Consider the following 18,469-nt stretch of genomic DNA (forward strand, 5'->3'; position numbering starts at 1 on the left):
GCTATACATGTCCCCTACCTTGCTATACATGTCCCCTACCTTGCTATAAATGTCCCCTACCTATCCAAATGAATGTTCGGGAGATAAAAATTTGTTTGTGTTTAACGTACACTCAAGCCGACACCGGAACCATAATGAAGAAGAAGAAACCCTCTCACCCAACGTGTTTCATTCTTTTCGAGGCTTTGCTTATTTCATGTTAAAATAACCCGATGCACATACATGATGCAAAAACATACGTACATGTGCATCAAAAAATACATCATGGCGATATACTGTTCCTGGGATCATTCCAATGGCACTGGGCCATGGACTTTTTTTTTCTTGTTTGTTCTTTTGCAAACCCCCCCCCCAAAAAAAAAAAAATCACATGAGTGTCAAGCTGCGCTTTGAAACGGCTGCACCGTTAAAAAGTCGCCCCATGGAGGACTGACTGTTACTTCCCCAACAGGCAGGGTGTCCTTACCATCCCGATCCAAGATAAACAATAATACAAAAAAACGAAACAACAACACAAGAAAAACGAAACAACAACAAATTAGAAACAAACAAAACACGGTGGGTTAAGGCCCAGTTACACCTTGACGTTTTAGCCAGCAATGTCAACGTATCAAAATGTATGTAAAATGCTGGCTTACGTTGAACTTTGATGTTTTTTTTTAAGATTCGGACGTATTCATCACGAGTTGGTCATATGCATAACATACTAGTAACGGACACAGAACGTTTCGTTGTCTTCTAGATAATTTTACCAACGAATGCTTAGCCTGTTGTCGGCGTTCACAAACTATGCCCAACGATAGTCTAACTTATGCATAGCGCGCTGCACGTTTCGCCGACGATGACATGACGTAGCCTATTAAAAGGTTAACGCACAACGATTTAAATCATAACCGCCGGAGAAATTGAAGTGTCAACATCGCAGTCACATCTTGGCGATCTTGCCAGCGTATGGCGACCTCTGAAAAATGCGTCGAAAACGCTGGCGCACGTCGAATACGGTATGGGTAAGTTTGGTATTCGTGAATAGAACGCTAAAGTACGCTATCATACGTCATATTAAGTGGAGTACGTCTTGTAATTATAAACGTGTTAAACATTTTACGACGTACTTGCCGTATGACACACGTTCCGCAAGCGATGGGAATAAGTTGTACGCACGATATGCGAATGTTGGCACACGTCGACAAAAGTTACTTGTAAGGTACTCATAAGTCGAAACACGTCAAGGTAATGGTTCGCGTCAGTGTTCCAGACTCCCTGTTTTTTATTTTCTTCAAAATGAAGGTGAAGTTGACAGTTCGATTTCTAGTGCGGTTATGATTTAAATCGTTGAGCGGCAGCCTTTTAATTATATTATATTATAACTGCACAAGAAATCGAAGCGTCAACATCACCGTCATAACGAAAATAAAAAATAAAAAAAAACCAGGGAGTCTGGAACACTGACGCTAACCATTACCTTGACATGTTTCGACTTATGAGTCCATTTCAAGTAACGAGTGTCGACGTGTGTCAACGATTGCGTAACGTGCCGACAACACATTACTCATTGATTAGAAATGTTTCGGGTACGCTAAACATTACCTCGACGTGTTTCGACTTATGAGTAACTCACAAGTTACGTGTGTCGACGTGTGTCAACGATCGCGTAACGTGCCTACAACTTATGGCCAGCGTTATGCGGAACGTGTGACTCATGCGCTGGAATAAGTCTTAAAATTTCAAGCATGGAAAATTTGAGGACAACCGAAAAGTACAACATTTAAAGCCAGCGTACTACAACGTATGGCAGTGTTTTTCAGCGTGCTCTCAATGTTATCAAAACTTACCCATAATGTATTCGACGCGTACCAGCGTTTTACACAAATTTTCCAAAAATCGGCATAAGCTGGCGAAAACGTCAAGGTGTGACTGGGCCTTGAGAAAGGTTCTTCATTTTTCATGGGCTGATGGAAGGAAGGACACGCCAAACATTGAAGTGGTTTGCACTGCTTAAAAATCTATGTCTTCATGTACAACTCAAACACCATTCTTTGAATTGATTATTTTCCCAAGGTTGAAATTGAATTTTTGTCGCTTTTCATTGAATGGATCATTTCCCCAATTTAGATATTGAGTTTTTAGAGCTTTTCATTGAATGGATCATTTTTCCAATGTCGATATTGAGTTTTTATAGCTTTACATTGAATGGATCATTTTTCCATGTCGATATTGAGTTTTTATAGCTTCTCATTGAATCGATTATTTCCGCAATGTAGATATTGAGTTTTTAAAGCTCCAAATTGAATCGATCATTTCCACAATGTCAATATTGTTTTTTTTTGCTTTTCATTGAATCGATCATTTCCACAATGTCAATATTGAGTGTTTAAAGCTTCTTATTGAAACTATCATTTTCCCAATGTTGATATTGAGTTTTTAGAGCTTCTCATTGAATCGATCATTTTCCCAATTTAAATATTGAGTTTTTATTGCTTTTCATTGAATCGATCATTTTCCCAATGTCAATATTGAGTTTTTATAGCTTTTCTTTGAATCTATCATTTTCCCAATTGTAGACATTGAGTTTTTAAAGCTTCTCATTTTATCGATCATTTTCCCAATGTAGATATTGAGTTTTTATAGCTTTTCATTGAATAGATCATTTTTCCAATGTCGATATTGAGTTTTTATAGCTTCTCATTGAATCGATCACTTCCCCAATGTAGATTTTGAGTTTTTACAGCTTTTCATTGAATGGATCATTTTTCCAATGTCGATAACACGTTTTTAAGGCTTTACATTGAATCGATCAATTTCCTAATGTAGATATTGAGTTTTTATAGCTTTTCATTGAATGGATCATTTTTCCAATGTCGATATTGAGTTATTGTAGCTTTACATTGAATGGATCATTTTTCCATGTCGATATTGAGTTTTTCTAGCTTTTCATTGAATGGATCATTTTTCCAATGTCGATATTGAGTTTTCAAAGCTTCTCATTGAATCTATCATTTCCCCAATTTAGATATTGAGTTTTTATTGCTTTTCATTGAATCAATCATTTTCCCAATGTCAATATTGAGTTTTTATAGCTTTTCATTGAATCTATCATTTCCCCAATTGTGGATATTGAGTTTCTAAAGCTTCTCATTGAATCTATCATTTCCCCAATGTAGATATTGAGTTTTTATAGCTTTTCATTGAATCAATCATTTTCCCAATGTCAATATTGAGTTTTTATAGCTTCTCATTGAATCGATAATTTTCCCCATGTAGATATTGAGTTTTATCGCTTTTCATTTAATCGATCATTTTTCCAATGTTGATGTTGAGTTTTTATAGCTTCTCATTGAATCGAACATTTCTCCAATGTTGATATTGAGTTTTTAAAGCTTCTCATTGAAGGGATCATTTTTCCAGTGTCGATATTGAGTTTTTATAGCTTTTCCTTGAATGGATCATTTTCCCATTGTTGATATTGAGTTTTTATAGCTTTTCAATGAATCGATCATTTTCCCAATGTAGATATTGAGTTTTTATAACTTTCATTGAAGGAATCATTTTCCCAATGTGGATCTTGAGTTTTTAAAGCTTCTCAATGAATCGCTCATTTCGCCAATGTAGATATTGAGTTTTTATAGCTTCTCATTGAATCGATCATTTACCCCATGTAGATATTGAGTTTTTTCGCTTTTCATTGAATCGATCATTTTTCCAATGTTGATATTGACTTTTTATAGCTTCTCATTGAATCGATCATTTCCCCAATGTTGATATTGAGTTTTTACAGCTTTACATTGAATCGATCATTTCCCCAGTGTAGATATTGAGTTTTTAGAGCTTTTCATTGAATGGACCATTTTTCCATGTCGATATTGAGTTTTTATAGCTTCTCATTGAAACTATTATTTCCGCAATGTAGATATTGAGTTTTTAAAGCTCCAAATTGAATCGATCATTTCCACAATGTCAATATTGGGTTTTTTTTGCTTTTCATTGAATCGATCATTTCCACAATGTCAATATTGAGTGTTTTAAGCTTCTTATTGAAACTATCATTTTCCCAATGTTGATATTGAGTTATTAGAGCTTCTCATTGAATCGATCATTTTCCCAATTTAGATATTGAGTTTTTATTGCTTTTCATTGAATCGATCATTTTCCCAATGTCAATATTGAGTTTTTATAGCTTTTCTTTGAATCTATCATTTTCCCAATTGTTGACATTGAGTTTTTATTGCATTTCATTGAATCAATCATTTTCCCAATGTCAATGTTAAGATTTTATAGCTTCTCATTGAATCAATCATTTTCCCAATGTCAATATTGAGTTTTTATAGCTTTTCATTGAATCGATCATCTCCCCAATGTCGATATTGAGTTTTTATACCTTTTCATTGAATCGATCATTTCCCCAATGTCGATATTGAATTTTTAAAGCTTCTCATTGAATCGATCATTTCCCCAATGTTGATATTGAGTTTTTAAAGCTTCTCATTGAATCGATCATTTTCCCAATGTCGATATTGAGTTTTTAAAGCTTCTCATTGAATCGATCATTTTCCCAATGCAGATATTGAGTTTTTAAAGCTTCTCATTGTATCTATCATTTCCGTGATGTCGATATTCAGTTTTTATAGCTCCTCATTGAATCGATCTCATCCCCAATCTCAAAATTAAGTTTGTATAGCTTCTAACGAGCCGCAGCATCAAGAGCTGTTCTGTCCCCTTCTGTTAACTGCCGTTTTCCGTTTGCATGTGCGATCTTCGAGCAATACTGATCTGTGTCCATGTCTGTCAATGTGAGTTCCTTCACAACTGCTGCAGTAAAATTCAGTACAGGCTTCCGATTGAAATGATGAAAAATACGTCTCGTTTTAAAACTTGCAAATTGTGCGAAGAATGTAGAATGTGGACAAATTGCGTGAACACGACAAATCATTTTCAATATTTAAGCTTCATTTTTGAAGATACTTTTCATCTGTTTGCAAATTCAGACATGAACTCATGAATCCTGAAGCCGTGGAATACGGGAACAGTTCTTGACGGGTGACACGCGCAATGTGATGTTTTCTCCGATTTCGCTCGAGGGCACTTGGACCAGGGAGCGCTGGCGAGTCCACATCCCACACAGATACATCTGTGTATTAAATGTAGATCTGCAGATGTATAAAGAAGGATGGCAGAGTTAATCATTTTAACTGCACGAAGTGTGTAGTTTTGAAAAAAAAATTCGCGATACATTTATTATATATTTGTTCAGCACTGTGCATTGCATCCTCAACAGGTAAGTGAGTGTGTGTATGACGTGTCAGGCACATGACCCACGTCATATTTGTTTGGAACGTGAGTCATGTAATTTTTATGAGGGGGTGGTGAGGTAAAAAAAAAACTAAATGGCATGTTGGGTACATAATTTGTCCGGTACAAAAAGCCGGTGGGCATTTTGAAAAAAATAAATAATAACAAATAACAAATAAAAAGTGATTCTTCTTTTTGAAAAGAATTCCAGACGATCAACTGGTATTTTACTTTTATTTGGCCAAATTAGACTGTGTGTGCGTGTGTGTGTGTGTGTGTGTGTGTGTGTGTGTGTGTGTGTGTGTGTGTGTGTGTGTGTGTGTGTGTGTGTGTGTGTGTGTGTGTGTGTGTGTGTGTGTGTGTGTGTGTGTGTGTGTGTGTGACCAAAACGTAGTGAGATCGCTGGATAATGAGCCAGCAGAGCTTATGCGATGTTCCATGTGTGAACCCACTATGCGTTTCACTCGAAACATTTCACTGGATGTCCCCAGCAGTGCAAGTCATGTGAGCAACGTGCTTTTGGCATCATAAAATGAACACGATCTCCCTTCGGCCTTCGTTATTTTATAACTTGGTTTACACAGTTCTTCAGCGAAAATGTAGGGTCGGTTGGTCAAAATATAAATATAAATATAATTTCAATTTTTAGAAATCATATATTTTTATGATTTTTTTTCGGTTGTTCCATGGAAAAGACAAGGGTAGGTGGGGGAGGGGGGGGAATATAAATCCCGGACCAGAAGGATCTAAGAAAACATTGAAGATGGAAGACCATTCAAATGCAGGATGCCCATGTTCACTGCATCATCTGATGTGAAAAACAATAAATAAGGATTAAAACTTGTTTTTACAATATAGTCTGGCATGTGTTTCCATAGAAACCTGTGGGATCATCAAACAAATGGAAACAATGCTGAGAACATGACTATCAAACTCGTAGATGTGTGCGTGCACATCAGTGCATAGTGCAGGATATGATTAAAAAAAGTGTCCACTCGGAGTCAACACGCTCAAAACGGTCAATCCAGCTCTTACTTTTCAGCAGGCGTCTGATCGTACCGCCTCCCCCATCCCCATCAGCATATCAAAGGCTGATTTCTGGTCCGTTGAAGGCTGAATATCAACATCTCGCAGGGAAACTTTAAGGTACATGGCACCAAAATCTTTCAATACGAACAGCGGTGTACAACTTTCGACGGAACCAAAATCGGCACAATCGAAAGTAGCCTGCGACTCATCCCTGCTGCTGCACTGAATTGATGCAATAGTTCGGCCAGAATATTCGTCGTCAAGATGTTGCCTGATTAAATCACCAATAAAGTCACTCGAATTTATACCGCCGACATACTTCTCAACAATCACTTTGGCCCAGAAACCACAGTCAATCTGAACGACGCTGGCCGCTGCTCAGACGCCATGACCGAAGACGACTGCACAGCTTGGTTAAAGGGGACTCAGCATTTAGGTGCGAGTGCAAAATTATATTTTGAAAATAAATGCCGACATTTACATTTCGGGTTTTGAAACTTTTGCACCTTCGGCGGGAAATTTATAAATATAAAAGGCTAAAAATTTGTTTCATATTTATATTTCATTTTGGCAAATATAACGTCGGCGGATTTGTAAACCAAGTTATAAAATAACTAAGGCCTTACATGGAATTTAAATCAAGCGGAGACCATTAGGCCGATCCATCCATCCATCCATCCAATGGGACCATACTCTGTGCAGAGCGTTGGTGCTGCCGAAGTAGACTCCTTGGCAATTGGACACAATGCTGGACGGGTCGCCACTCCAACACAGGATCTCAGCAAGCTTCCACTCCTTTTGCCGACCTCAGAAGGATGACAGACAGAGTCAACCCCACCTGGTATTAATTCAACAGCAGAGTAGGATTTGAACTTAGCACCCTCAGATCCCAAGCCCATCACTCCAACCATAAAGCCAACACCAGGCATATAAGGTCCATCAAGGCTGTGCTATGATTGGATTGCCAACCTCTGGTTGTTTGTCCGTGCTCTTTCGTTTTAATTGCAATTCCAAGTTCTTTCCACGGTGAGAATAAGAACTTGTTTCCTGGTTGTCATCGCGGTGTGTGCGAGTGAGGGTGTGGAAATATCAGCAAGATGAGGGTGTGGAAACGTTTCTCTGCGTTTTCTGCTCCATTAATTCAAAAACACGGTTGTTGGGGATTCTAACGACGATGATGAAAGATATTATTTCAATGTGTTTTGAAGTCCTTGGGAGGAAACTTTCCTTGAAAAAAAATCACCAAACACAGGAGGAAAGTTTGTGTTTTCACAATTAAACCAGATTCAGGAGAATGACAAACTCACGTCTTTACCCAGTTATATAAACGTGAAGGGGAATGAAGAGAGTGTTTTGTTGCGATTAAAATAAAACGATTAATTGTCATTCTTGGATGAGGGAAAACGAAGGGTGACTCCCACTGCAGGACAAAAAGCCTACAACACCCGGTGTTCCCAGGCGGTCTCCCATCCAGGTACTAACCGGGCCCGAACCTGCTTAGCTTCCGAGATCGGACGAGATCGGGCGTATTCAGGGTGGTATGATCGTAGGCAACAACAACTCGTCATTCAAGCTTCATGAGGTTGAAAAATAGCAAAGTAAACACAAAGAGGGAAATCATTTTGGCTTTTCAGATCCTTCACAGATGCCGTCGTAATGAAAAATACATATTCACATGAAATAAAACCTGAAGAAGAAGAAGCGGCAACATCACAAGATGATTGACCAGTGAACAATCGTTTCGTTCCTTCCAACACTGCGGTTGTTCAGACGTAAATCTATTGGAGAGGAATTCTGTCAAACACGAACAAATCAGGAGTTTCTCTGCAAAACAGCACTCACTCCTTCTGGAACTCCAACACAACGTCAGTTTTTCTTTCAATCCCATTGACGCGTTCAATGGAACAATATGTGGAAGATACAACACTTATAAAAAATTCTACCTCCAATCCAATCCAATCCAAATATCAGTCGTTGCGATTTTGAATTCCATACCGAGCACATTCTGTACTTCATTTGCATCATTCACATTCCCTCATTCAAACATCATAGAATGCTAGACAGTGCAGGGATTCATTCTATTCTACCATATTTCCATCGTGATGTCCCAATACCAAATGTTCCATATCGGGAAATTGTTTATCATTCTGCTCAATTCTGCTCAGCCATCTCTCACACGGGCCCGTTATGATAAACGTTGAATGTTGATCAATAGACGTGACTTGAACAATCACCTCCACAAGCCCGAAGGAACTCGCACAAGTTCAAAGAGTGCAATTTGAGATACCACGGTAAAAGTTCCTTTGAAACAAACTCAATAATATTCTTAAACCAATGCTATCACACTGGGCATCCAATAAACGTCCATCCGAGAGGCGGAATGTACATTAATGCATCGTCTGTTTGCGAATATAACAGCATGAGCAATGATGTCCATTTATATATTATGTATGCATATTTGCTGGGCAATGATGAGCAACTTCATAAACTACATAACAGTCTCAGCATCACCATTCAAATGCGAATTCTGCTCTTCAAAAGTGCTCCCCAATACCAGGCGATCCTCGAACATCCATGCAGCCGTTGTGCCCGGCTGAGTTGCATATGTATTATGTCCATAGCCACATCCGTTACACAGAGAAAATGCCTTTTCACCATTCTTAACGATTTAAATCATTACTCATTCATATTAACTCATTCAAACATGTCAAGGTAACCATGGTGATCAGTTACCTTGGCCCGTGGTTCATGGAGTTATACATTCAGCTGGAATTACTTCTTTCCTTACGACCATCAGAAATGCAATGGCAAACCACCTTGTGTAATTCTTGCAGAGGTATAAACTCCAGTGTTGTCACCAGTTGTTATGGATTTTGCCTGGCATCCTCATCTGTCAGCATCCGCCCACACACACACACTCTCAAACATCCGTGTACCCGCCTGCAGTCATCCACACAATGAGCAACCTGCACCTGCATGCTCCAACATGCGGTGCCTTCCACTACATCTCCATAGATTTTACCATTTATTTTAAATCTTTTCTCCTTTTGTACGAATTAGCATGCGAGATCATCATTTCTCTCGAAATTTGATACGAATACATTGGCTTCGACTTAAATAAGTTTCTTTATCCTTCAGCTGTAAAACCTCTGTCTTGGCGCTCCACACGCAAGGCACCAAACATTCCGAGGCGTCTCTCACCAGGCAAGCAAGCCATTATTGGCACACCGATCAATCACAAATTCCTGCCACAATTGACTGAAAAAACTCAGATCATAATACAATGCTGCTGTTGCTTGCATTTTCCTTTTCTCAAACTTAAACTATAGATTCTCTTTAAACAAGAGAATCCACCATATTTTGACCGGAAAAAAATGTTGTCATCAATCGGATCACATCCTCGTGGTTAGCTTTGTTTAAATTTATATAATACAATATTTGTTCCACGAATCCTTCTTGATTATCATCATCATCGTTCATTTGCATGGCTCGTAAATCGCTCTGGTTCCATGCATGATGAATGAAATAATTCTGATGCTGATTCGTCAGTGGGTTTTACATTCTCTGTTCAACCATCGGGCATGCTTTTTCGAGTTCCATCTCGGCTGGTTGGTTATCTTCGATTATTTTTTTGGCAATTCCATGATCACTGACTTGTACGCGTTCGCGGCGGCCTTAAAGGTCGCATTAGTTTTCGTACTTTTCGTCTCACTCTCGTCTACTACCGGTGCTGTCATTTGAATATTTCCTCCCCACGCCCTTTGCGGCGAGCGCGGAGCTATCGCCGGTAATATTTTATGTACTTCTTTAAGGGCAGCTTGTACGTCTTTAAAATTCCCATTAATGCTCACACTTTTCATCTGCTCCTCTCAAGGCTCTCTTCTTAGATTTTCAATTCTATCTCGATGAAATCTTTGCTTTTTCTGTTCCCTGTCCACAACTTCACATCTTTTGAAGTTCTCGACCCAAATGGCTCATTCATATAGTCGGCATTTGACCCGCTTGGAGCGCATCCTCCTCCACTCCCTTTTGAAGTTTGTTCCCCATAAACACTCGTCAGCGCTTCCCGATCCAGTCCTACATCTTGATCCTTGATCCAATCCGACACCTCCCGCCCTGCCAGACTGGTGATAATCCTTCTGTATGTAGCGCCTCCTGCTGTTTTACACAACTTGGAAATCTCGTCTACGCAACGTGATCAAAACATCGACGCTTTTATCAAAACATACCAAGATGTTACCCTTTTCTTAAAGGACTCCTTAAAAATAAATAAATAAATAAATAAATCCCCCCCCCCCCGTCAAAATAAATAAATGTCTTATATTTTACCCAACAAACAGCTCTGTATATATCCTTACCTTCTTAATTTCTGGTTCTCAACTGTGCAACCTTCCTCGGAGAGCTCGTCTGCCGGGGAGAAACACGTGTTTCCAGCAGGGATTTCTCACCTTTGGCCTCATCAGCATTCACTTACAACCAGGCAGAGGCTTTCTCCTTGGATGGAGGTTATCAAATCCCATCCTTCGTCACCAAACTGTCGGAGCAGTTACCTATTACCTCAAGTCAGAGAAAGGTAAGTTCATGTACAAGCCATTTATTCAGTAAGACAGAAGACACTTCCGTGCACAGAAGGAATACCTCAGCCAGCTACTTCGTTGCAAGCTGAAGACTTCAGGTTACATCGCATGTTGAGTGTTTATATACAGTTGTTCCCATGATTTGTTGACTTCAAATAAGCCACATACAAAGGTTTTTGTTTGTTTTTCAGCTTCAAGGAGAGGGGGTGTGGGCAGGGTAGGAGAGAGAGAGTCATTGTTTTGCCCTGCTGACTACATGATGACAGGTCAATGGTTTACCAAACAGATAAGATTTAACAAAGGTTGTTTACGACTAAAGTAAAGATCATGTGTGCATTTTCTTCCTGGCTTTTTGTATGCTCTATAATACTTAGCTCTATCAGCATGTATGTTTATTAAATTATTTCTCGAAAAGCACTAAACTAAGTTCATTTCGCATTTTACATGATTATAAACTTCATTTTAATAATTCAGTTTCCACAGTCAACAATATTTAATCTTTCGGTTTCAAATCTTTTGAAATAGCTTCCAGTAAAGTTCGGATTTTCTACATTTTATTTTGAACAGCTTCCGAGCTTCTGCTGCTGAGCCTGCTGGGGAAGCTTCCAGTTCTTTCATATGACCCCCCCCCTTCCCCATATCCCCTTCCCCTCATCCCCCTCCCCCTCCCCCAATATAAATTCCTGACTATGCTAGTGGAGTGTGTGTTTATCTTTGGTCCCAGGCACCACGCTCCTAACTGTTGTCAACACAAATTTAATTGTCATAGCGTTCACACGCGCACCTGTTATTAAAAAAGACCGTTTTACTTTCCACAGGCCCTGACTGAGACAGTTGTACATGCACTGAGAGGTCACATTGGGATTTGTGGACCTGGAGAAGGCCTACGACATAGATGGATGGTCGTGCGGGAAACACAAGTCAGCTTGGAGGAAGTGATGTACAAGGGAATGAAGGGAAGAGGTTTGATTGGTCTTCGGCTATCTGAGGAGTTCAGCGTGAACATCGGTTTGAGGAAGGGAAGCTCTCGGCCCACTCATGTTTATCATGGTGATCGAGCTGGTGAGCTTGAGAGGTAGGTTGGGGAGGATGCTGTTGGCAGACGATGTGGCTGTTGTGGTGGAGAGTGGGTGGAGGCATTTGGTGAAAATGGGCTGAATATGAGTTATGGAGAAGACCAAAGCAGCAAAGAAAAGAAATGAATATCAGGTTAGAGGGGAAGGAGAGCAAGCAGAGAAATAGGTTTGAGTATCTGGGGAGAACAGTGACTGGTGATGGTGAGGTAATAAAAACTCTAGTGCTTGCACCAAAACATGCAAATTAAATCACATTTTATAAATTACTGTTTGGTTCTGGAAACCGCATGCCTCCAAGGCAATGGCTTCCATCATACAGTGATCCCCAGACAGTTATTTCATTAATATATGTGCAGTTAGACCTTTTTCCCTCATGTCTAATGGGTCAAAATGGGACGAAGTGCATTGTGTGGGATCTTATCGTGAGGTCTGATTATATCTCTATCTTCATTCCTACTCTTTTCCTCTTGTTCCTGAAATACATGAAAGCAAATGTGGAAGAAAAATAATTGTATTCATGCTCTCTCAATTATAATTGTTGCCGATACTTTACAAAATTTGATTTTTGTACTATAGTCGAATTGGCTGTCAGTTATGTTTCCCTTTACCCAAGAGTCTTTTGACTATTGATAAAAAGTTATGTCTTACTATGAAACAGGGTGACCTGGTTGACAACACTAACTTTTGCCATGATTGTGTCATTCTCTCTTTCATCCAGTGGACACGTATTGCAATTTGAGTTATTTTGCTTAATGCTTATCAGCGAACCCTGCAGTTGAGTTGCCAAATGTCTCCCCTCCCATTCTTTGGAATGTCAAGTTGTGTATAAGAAGAATTGCTTTGGGCTTCTGTTTCAGTGAAGTCCATTCGAATGTTTCAGTGAAGTCCATTCGAATGTTTCAGTTAAGTCCATTCGAATGTTTCAGTGAAGTCCATTCGAATGTTTCAGTCCAACATTCAATGTTCTTCCTCCATATATACGAAGTTAAAGATTCTCCTTTGGTATGCTTATCCAACTTGTGGAAATCGAGTTATTTTCCACCACAATTTTGGCGACTCCGGCGGGACCTGAAACCCGGCAGGACTGGGAACAGCATCATCTGGCAGAACACGAAGCAAGTGGCGATGTAAGATGTTTGCTCTTACTTCAGATTGGATGCTGCATCTCTCAGCCAAACTGGTAATGTGGTACTTCATTGATCGGAGAGGTATACAAAGGAGAACCTTTAGTGATAGGACTGAGGGGATCCTGCGGTTAGAGACCACTTAAGCCTTCGGGGCTGAACAGAGACCAGGGACCTCTTAACGGGGAGCTAGAGTCTTCGCCGTACCTTGAGCGAGTTCGGTACTCAGCTCACTGTGCTGTACACGGCACAGCAGAGGCAGAGGAGAAAGGCCATCCCATCTGGCCAAAAGGAGGGGGGTTGGAATCCCACCTCCGCAAAGAGAGGGTTAATGCCCATGTTCGCTAAAAAGATTCAAGTCCCCAAAGCGGAGAACGAATAAGTGTTATGAATGTCTGTTGAGTTACCTCTTTGGATTTCTGTTTGTTCATTGTACTCACTGGAAGTTTGCTTGCTGTGAAACTGTTGCATTGTATTGTGTGGAGGTGTTACGGATTCGGAAATCCTATAGTTTTATTTATTTATTAAGGAGTTACCTCTTTCTTTGGACAAATTTGTGAATACTATGTGATTGGAAATGTTGAGTTTTGTGTTGAGGACATAAGTTGAGTGTTCCAACCTGGAACTCTTGTATATTTGTATCCTCACTGATTGGCATTGATCTGCATGTGGTACTAAGTGAGTGTTGAAATGGAGCGTGTGCGAGTCCAGTAGATTTCACTGGAATAAGATGTGCTCTAAATTGTGTATTGTGACCTGTGAAACTTATGGGAATGAATGAGTATGGAAAATGGAGATAAGGATTGGTCGTCACCGTATACTGTGAAGACTCTGGATGAGGCGAAGTGCACATGACGATTCCAGAGGAAAAACGATGACACACTCCTCACACGCTGTTGCATCTTCGGCGTGGACACAAATAACTGGGTATATTTAAGCTCGTATTGAAAGACAGAGCCCAAGCATTGTGCTGCGATCTCTTTAGAGTGCAGGGCGGATCTCGTTGAGAGTGTTTTAAGACTAGATTGAGAGGTGGTGTGTGTGTGTGTGTGTGTGTGTGTGTGTGTGTGTGTGTGTGTGTGTGTGTGTGTGTGTGTGTGTGTGTGTGTGTGTGTGTGTGTGTGTGTGTGTGTGTGTGTGTGTGTGTGTGTGTGTGTGTGTGAAAATCTGAATTAGAAGCGATTGTGAGCTCGATAAGGAACTGAAGATTACTGTAAGATGTCATACATGAATGTCTTGTTATAAATGATATTGCAACAACTAATTGAATGAATCACTTGAATGTGAAACTTCAGGCAGAGAGTTAAAGCAGCCTGGCTGTTTGTGGTTTGGTTACTGGCTCATGATGAGACCACTTTGGCTTGGGGCCACTTGCTTGGTGCTGAAAAAAAAAAAAACAAGGTCACGAATCTCCCTGAATGGGCCAACACTAAACTGGAAGGATAAATGTGTGTTCCCTGCCTTGGATAGATGCTGAAGCAAGTGTTGAAGTTTTATTTTAAAGCCATAGGGATTTTGGATAAATTGTGAATGTGGAATATATTCCGAACGTGAAGTCCATTTAGGAGGCTCGCTATCACCGGCATTATGAGACAAAAATAAATTGATGAAAAGTGGGAATTTACCTCCAATTACTCAGCCCGGCAACCTGAGGTCTTACAAACAGCTGTTCGTACTGCTCGACAAGATTTATGGGAACTGGAAGCCCATACATTTATGGATATGGAAGATTTATGGAAGTTTACTTTTACTGGGTATGACAAGCCCAACCACCCAAATCTGTGTTCTCCCCATCGTCCAATCTTTCAGTGGAAGTTCTTTCAAAGTTTAATAAGACGAAATCGTACACTGCATAATTCAACTGCTCTCAACACTCCGAAACAAACATAATCAAGGTTAAGCATCGATTAAACACCAATCAATAAACGTCACGGGCTCATGTATTTCAATAAGACTGACAAAGGTTCTTGTAGAAGCATTTAACTTGCATTTTATGTTACATCAAAATTTTATCCCTTTCCTTGTTTTTCGCATCTAAAGGACATGCCAAAAGATACATAAATCTCAGTTTTATGTACACTCAAAAACATTCATCTCATTTGCTATTTCCATGTCGAAAGGTCAGCAGTATTTATCAGGGTTCCAATTTGCAATCGACAATTATTTTCACCATCCTTCAAAAAAAATTCCTTCTCGTCAAGAAAAATACCCCCATCATCTGTACAATAATTATGAAAGTTAGCTCCTTCTTCTTCTTCAATGTATTTTAATTTGTCTGAGCGATAAGTACAACACTCAAACCCAACAAGAGGACAGGTTCCCATTTTTTTTGGAGCAAGTACCAAATTCAAAGCGATTAGATTTTGCACGCAGGGCACCTAGCACAGTGTGGAATTCTCCAACTCTAAGAATGCAGTTATTTGTCAATTTTGGCTGAAGCGACTGCAGTTTGACTGTCCTCATGTACAGATCCATTTCCATCGTGGTGATTGTCTTTTTGTTTGATCCAACAATCTCCGAACTTATGTGTTGTGCTTGTTTCAAGACGGTGAGGAGGGTGGACCATTCATGGGCCGGTGCTGGTATCAGTGGAAGAGTTTGTATTGTTGTAATAGGTCCCTTATCATCTGTGAGTAATAGCTCTCTTATCATCTGTGATTACAGAGTTGTAGGGAGCCCATGTTGGGACAACACTAGTGTCTGTTTGTCGGTCTATTGTAGCATGCATGGTGGGTCGTCGGTTCCAGTGGATACATCATCAGGTCTGTCAGTGGGTATATCTTCTGTACCCACCTCAACATCCATTGGTGCTATGTTTGCAGTCACAGATGTTTGAACATAACGGACTACAAGCCATGCTCGATCTTCACTGATTGAACTCTTGAAGTTGGGTAAATATCTCTGTCTTGTAATCTGGGTACTTTGGACTACTTGTGGGCTTAGGAGTTCCATGAATACCACTCTCCTGCAGTGTGATACCTTTGTAGCCTTTGAGAGATCTGGACGAAGCTTTGGTTGAGATAGTTAATGTTGAAGTGTTTAGCAAACCCTCCTCTTCTTGCTGAAAGGCTACCATAACAGTAGCATGGAGTGTATTCTTTCCATCGTGGGTATCTTCTGAAAAGTCGATGTTATCGGCTGCATAAAACAGTGGTCTACCATGCTGAAGGCCTGGTGGAATATAGATGTCACCTGTTTCGCACATTCGAGAGATAACTGCTTGAGCCAATTGTGTTTCTTTGCGCAGTATATGACTGCAATCAATGCTCAGTCCCAATGCATGAAGGTAGGTGAATAGATGTTTGCTACTACTCTATGCATGGACTTTTAATCCAACTGCAAGTGCATGTGCATTGTAACATTTGCTGTACCTGAATCTATCTGCATTCACATTCTTGGGTATATGTGTCACTTGCCTTTTAGTTTTCACTTCATACATTATGTTCTGTGCAATGTTGATGGTTGCTCTATCAATGTGGTTTGCACTTTCATCAGCCAAGGACATGTATGGCCCTTCGAACACCCATCGGAGCAGTGCTTCAAGGATGCTGGGACGTTATCATCTCTACTACCACTGTTAAGTGATCCGTCAAAGACCCATGGCGTTTCTCTGCCACGAAGAATGTCCTTTCGAAGAGTATTCGCACATTAAAAAATGCTTTTCATGTTCTGTTCCATACTTTGGGAGTCAATTTCCTTTCTGATGTTATAATCTTTTGTAGTCTTGGAGCATAACATTTCAGATTGTCTCGCACTGGGATGTGAGAATTCAACATTTTCAAGGTGTGTCTTGATCAGATCTTTAACATGTTTATTCTGAATCAATTTTCCTCCTTCCACTCCATGCATTCTGCGGATGCCAATGTCGGTGTTGGTGACATCATTCATTGAAACAATGTTGCCAGAGTGAAGTACATTTTTCAATACATTGAAGAACTAGATGTCGGCAAGAATAGTCCTTTGGTTCTGATCCACTTGGTGAGGATTCAACGTTTGTTGCTGTGGTTGACGCTGTACATGTTTCATGTAGCAGGGGAGATGATATTTTACATCTATGGCCCGAGCGTCATTTGGTGATATGGCTTGTAATCGAACCTTCCATTCATCATCATCACTGATTTGGACAGCGTCGTAGATTTTTTTTTCCAACGTCAAATGAACACACTTCATGCAATTGTTTTGTCGTTCCATCTTGTTATGTGAGACTGATGATGATCGGGTGAATGGCTTCATCCCTGTTGTGGCATCTGAACACGGTGAGTTATCATCACATGTTGATGCTTGGGAAGATGATGGACGGACTACTGGAGATGATAGCAGAATCTTTGGTGGTTGTACTTTTCTGAAATCGCATCTTCGCACGATCAATTTTGAGCTTATAAACAGTCTCTTGAAGGCAATTCCTGTGCCAAGACACCCCATACGATTGAAGATCTGATGCACCAACATCCCGGAGTCTGCTGCTCAATGGTAGATAACCAGGATCACCATAACCTGCACGCTCATGAACACTGTCCAGGAACTTGTCATATGAGGTCGGATTGGCAACCAGTTGTCCACCTGGAACTTTACACTTCAGACATATTGCATAGTTTGTCTCTGAAGTTACACGAGGATGCTTGGAATGAGGTTTGTCCATTTTGATTTCAGAGAGATACCTCAATTTTTATGATTAGTGGTCTGGTACAGCATATGTAAGTACATCTGAAATAAACAGAAGCAAGAAAGGTAAAGCAAACTTGTTAACCAAATGCACATAATGATTGTATTGGCATGACTGTGATTTATGCACGAGTATTATGATTAATATAACTGCGATGTCATACACTCTCTGAAAGATAAAGAAAATTGTGAATCTTATGCACAAAATTATTATAAGGGAATTAATATATAGTTTATATAGCTGCGATGTTGTCTATTTTCGAAAAAAAAAAAATGTATAATCAGCAAATAGTAATTAATTTATTTATTAATTATCTGCGAAGTTGTATTTAAAGATATCCAATCAAATAACTCTTCGGAAATGGGATTACTCATGATCAACAACTGTAATTTATTACAACAAATAGACTGTTGGTATCTTAACTAATTTTGCATACATATACTGTTACGAATTTGGAATTCAATCGCACACAACATACAGGTTCCCTTCGTCAGCTATGTCGATAAGTGCATGTTCCCGAGATAGCTCACCTTCCATTGTTTAAATGTTTTTAAATCGATTAGATGCGCTGCAGATCGATTTAATAGTTAGGGAGCAAACAAGATAGGGAGCAAACAGTTAGGACGTGCCGCGATTCGAGTTACGTGGCCGCTCGCACGCCGGCGGGCGCGAATTCGCAACAATATATACACACACATATATATGCATATATAT

General features: G+C 39.8%; 1 protein-coding gene and 1 non-coding gene across 3 annotated transcripts in view; both read right to left on the reverse strand.

Moving 5' to 3' along the window:
- Positions 1-18,469, reverse strand: part of LOC147007638 (uncharacterized) — an 87,004-nt gene that overhangs the window by 44,141 nt on the left and 24,394 nt on the right. The window contains exon 10 of one of the 2 annotated variants that reach the window (XR_015054047.1): positions 12,279-17,796. The exons of the other annotated variant lie outside the window; for it this stretch is intronic. The gene's annotated coding sequence lies outside the window, so the exon portion shown is untranslated. Of the gene's footprint in view, positions 1-12,278; positions 17,797-18,469 lie in introns of those variants that run through there. 2 annotated transcript variants of the gene reach the window in all.
- On the reverse strand, positions 7,749-7,867 carry LOC147007640 (5S ribosomal RNA). Its single transcript, XR_015054052.1, has one exon. It is a non-coding gene; the product is annotated as a 5S ribosomal RNA (ribosomal RNA).

Source organism: Eptatretus burgeri, unplaced genomic scaffold (genome assembly GCF_056783735.1).
Source record: "Eptatretus burgeri isolate ZD-2024b unplaced genomic scaffold, Ebu_testis_v1 Ebu_testis_scaffold_64, whole genome shotgun sequence".
Classification (NCBI taxonomy): Eukaryota; Metazoa; Chordata; class Myxini; order Myxiniformes; family Myxinidae; genus Eptatretus; species Eptatretus burgeri.